The following is a 4,477-nucleotide window of genomic DNA, read 5'->3' on the forward strand; positions in this document are numbered from 1 at the left end:
TAACTCTTATATCTTAAATTAACCCATTCCTATTATTTTATATTTTACCACGAGTCTTGTGGTTTACCAGTAAAGTTCCGGGGCATCTGTCTCCTTTGGCAGCTACATGGCATCTCCTCAACTCTGCCTACTCTCTCTCTACAACTCTGCTTGGATTTTCCACCTGGCTTTACTCCGTTAAGCCATTGGCCAAAACCAGCTTCTTTATTAACCAATGACAATAAAACATTCACAGCACACAGAAGGGAATCCCACATCACCAGCCTATTAAACAATGGACTCCTGAGGAATCAGAGTTGCCCCTGAGATGCCATGGTGGAGGAAGGAAGAGCCCGAAGCCTTAAGCAGCGCTCAGAGGGGAATTTGCCTCCCAGGGAGACTTCACACAGTTATAACAGTAGTCAGGTTATCTTGCCACACAGTGATGGTGGGCAGAATGGCACCTGGCAGAGATGCCTTACTCATGGCTCTTCCCTCTCTTCAAGTCCAGAGCTCATGCTAATACCCCAAAGATAGATGCTGGGGACATGGCTCTGCAGATAAAGCCCTTGCTGCCTAAGCATGCAGACAGGAGTTTGGATCTGAGAACCTGTCTCAATACTATTCCAGGCGTAGCAGTCCACCTGTAGTTCCCTCCCCCCAAAACAGAGATGGGCTCCCAGAGCAAGCTGGCTGGAGAGACGAGCCATGCCACCAGCTTTGGTAGCGATCCTGCCTTGGTGATTTCTTTCTTCTTTTGAGTTAGTCTCACTTTATAGCTCTGGCTGACTAGGAACTCTGACCAACTTGAACACAGAGAACCTTGAACCTCCTGCTTCTGCCTCGCTAGTGCTGGTATTAAAGGTATAAGCCACCACGACCAGCAAGGATGATTACTGACAACAACCTTGGGCATATGTACAAATGTGCACCCTTATATGCATACTCACACATGCACGCACGCACACACACGCACATACACACAAACATACATTTCATGTCTACACAAGAAAAATGGAGGGAAAAAATGAAGTTGGTCTTGTGGAGGTCACTGGTCTAGTCACTGTTCCCAGTGTGGCCACACTGGGCACGTTTCCTTTCTCTGCTCCTCCTCCCCGTATTTGTCTTTAATTGACTTACTGTGGGAACCAGGCTCCAACCTCAGCAGCTGAGCAAAGTGCCTGCCCTCCCTTCTTCCTCTTCCTTTCTTTCCTCCCAGGCACAATTTGTTGATGTTCTAAGTACCTGAGAGCTCGATACATTAAACCGAGACTAGTAGAAGGGGTGATGGGGTGACCCACTGTCCCTGTGTGCCGAGGACCACAGGAACTGAGGGCTTCCTGGGATACAAGACCCTGAACAAACCTGGACTCTCTCCTGTCTTGAGAAAGCAGGCCAGCCTTGGACTTCTTCAACAAATAGTCACAGAGGTGTTGTGTGTCATGGGACTGTGTCAGACATTAAACCGAGATCTTCATATCAGTATGGTTCACAGCTGGACCAGTGGGGCCTGGAGGGACCCTGGCTTCCAAGGAAGCATGATGCTGCTGGGTTTTACAGTGAGAAAGTCAGTGTTTGTCGAGGACTTACAATGTACTGGACACCTAGTCAGGGAGTTCTTTATGTTATGTCTTTTTACTTCACAAAAACCCAGTGACGACACAGAATGACTCAGCAGACGAAGCTGCTTGCTGACAAACAGAGCTGTGCTCAGACGTGTGCCACATGTGCACATTGGAGTGTGTGCATGTGTGTGTGCGTGTGTGTGTGTGTATGTGTGTCCGTGCGCGTGTGTGTGCACGAACGCGTGCGAGCATGCTTGCAGATGTTCATAGAGAGGCGCCTGAGGAGGTCAGGAGAGGAAGTCAGATCCTCTGGAGCTGGAGTTACAGCCACTGTAAACAGCCACTGTGAGAACTAAACTCCCATCTCTATAGGAACACCAAGTGCTCTTAACCACTGAGCCTTCTGTAGTAGTTTGAATGAAAATGACCACACTAGGCTCTGTGGTAATTTGAATATAACCGGCCTCTGTAACCTCATAGGGAATGAATGGCACTATTAGGAGGTGTGACTTTGTTGGAGTGGGCACGGCCTTGTTAGAGGAAATATGTCACCTTGGGTGTGGGCTTTGAGGTTTCCTATGCTCAAGATACTGCCCAGTCTCTCAGTTGACTTCCTATTGCCTACAAAATGTAGAACTCTCACCTACTTCTCCAGCACCATGTCTGCCTGCACACTGCCATGCTTCCTGCCATGATGATGATGAACTAAACCTCTGAAACTGTAAGTGAGCCACCATAATCAAACAATTACCTTGATAAAAGTTGCCGTGGTCATGGTGTCTCTTTCTAGCAATAGAAACCCTAATTAAGATGGGCTCATATATTTGAATGTTTGCTTCCCAGTTGATGGACTGTTTAGCAAGCTGTCTTAGTCACTTCTATTGCTGTGAAGAGACACCAGGACCAAGGCAACTCTTCTGGATGTGAGCATTTGACTGGGGCTTGGGGCTTGCTTACCATTCAGAGAGTTAATTCATTATTATCATGGCAGGAAACAGATAAGCATGGCGCTGGCGCAGTAGCTGAGAGCTTTACATCCTGATCAGCAGGCAGCAGCCTGACCGCGCGAGACAGAGAGAGAGAGAGAGAGAGAGAGAGAGAGAGAGAGAGAGAGAGAGAGAGAGACTCGTCTTAGTCTGGTGTGTGGAACCCCAGAGCCCATCCTCAGTAACACCATCTCCCATAAGGTCACAGGTACTCTAACAAGGCCACACCTCTTCTAAAGGCCACACCTCTTCTAAAGGCCACACCTCTTCTAAAGGCCACACCTCCCAAACAGTTCACTTGCTGATGACTAAACACTCAAACAGATGTGCCTATGTGGGCCATTCTCATTCACAGAAGTTAAGGAGGTGTAGCTTTGTCGGAGAATGTGTGTCACTGGGTGCAGCACGAATAATAAAAACCCAGAGACAGATATTGGGGTCCAGCCTGAAGATCAGAAAAGCAAAACAACCAGCCATTGGTTCTTACCTCTACCTCAGGCCAAAATGGCAACCTGGCTTCCACGAATCCTCAGAATGAAACTGAGTGGAGACCTGTCTCTTCTGGTCTTACATTCCTCTCTAGTTCTGGGTTTAAAGGCGCACACCACTACCGCAGGGCGTCTATGGCAAACTAGTGTGGCTACTGGGATGAAAAATGTGTGTCAACATTGGCCAGCAGGGCTGTTTTACTCTCTGATCTTCAGGCAGGCTTTATTTATTAAAATGCAAATGAAATATCAGTACAGCTGGGGTGAGCTTTGAGGTAGCAAAAGCTCATGCCAGCCCCACCCCCCTCTCTCTCTCTGCCCTTTGCTTGTGGATCAGACCTCAGATTAAGGTCTCAGCTACCGCTCCAGCACCATGCTCCCCACCAAGGTGCTCATGGACACAGCCTCTGAAACTTGAAAACCAGCCCAATCAAATGCCTCCTTTTATAAGTTGCCTTGGTCATGGTGTCTCTTCACAGTGACAGAGGCACTGTAATGAAGACACTGTCTCTCCAACCCCTAAAAAATCATTTAAACCCCTGTGAAATTGACCAGGAGGGCATTGGTTGACTAATTGCTTGGCCGATCTATTTTTACAATCAGCCAACCTGTCGTGGGTTGAGGAACCTCTTACTACAAGCTGCCGGGATGTAGAGATGAGACTAAGGCCCAGGATCTATCTACTTCTCAGTCCAGGGTGATCCTTAGTCCAAGGCTGGGCATCTCCACGGTCACTCGAACACTGAGGTGGGCATCTCGGACATGGATGAGCAAACTTTAAGAGGAGAGCGGCCACCGTTCTGCGTGTCAGGCATGTCCCAGGGAGCCTCTAAGACCCACTCCACAGCCTGGGGCTCAGGACAGGAAATTGAGAAGGGTTTGACTTGACTGTGGGCTGGATCTGTGGGGATGATGTAATAGACTCAGGATACAATGAGGCAGTTGGAGAAACCCAGCAGGCTGAGCCAGCATCTCAGAGCTCCAGGTCAGGGTCTGTGCTCTAAGTGGGAATGTGCAAGGCAGGGTTGGAACCCCAGGGAGGGCTGTGTGGAGTGAGGCTGGAGAACACATAACATGGCAGATGTTTCTCATAATTCCAAACTCATTTAGACAGTAAAGCATGCGCACGTTACCATGGCCACATGGATTCCCAGGTGTCCACTTCTCAGGACCAATAGAAAGCTTGGGTGTGGCTGTTTTAATCCCTCCTCATCTGGGTCCCTCAGAGAGTTCTATACACTCTTCCTTAATCTTGGCCAGGGTGTTAGGTGTGTGTTTGTGTCTACATGAAGTTGGGCTGTGGGCATGTGTGTGGGAATATCCGTGGGCATGTCTGTCTTGGGCACATCTGTGGGTATGTCTGTGAGTATGTCTGCGGGCATGTCTGTGGGTATGTCTGTGGGTATGTCTGCGGGTATGTCTGCGGGCATGTCTGTGGGTATGTCTGTGGGTATGTCTG

This window comes from Microtus ochrogaster, linkage group LG2 (assembly GCF_000317375.1).
Source record: "Microtus ochrogaster isolate Prairie Vole_2 linkage group LG2, MicOch1.0, whole genome shotgun sequence".
Classification (NCBI taxonomy): Eukaryota; Metazoa; Chordata; class Mammalia; order Rodentia; family Cricetidae; genus Microtus; species Microtus ochrogaster.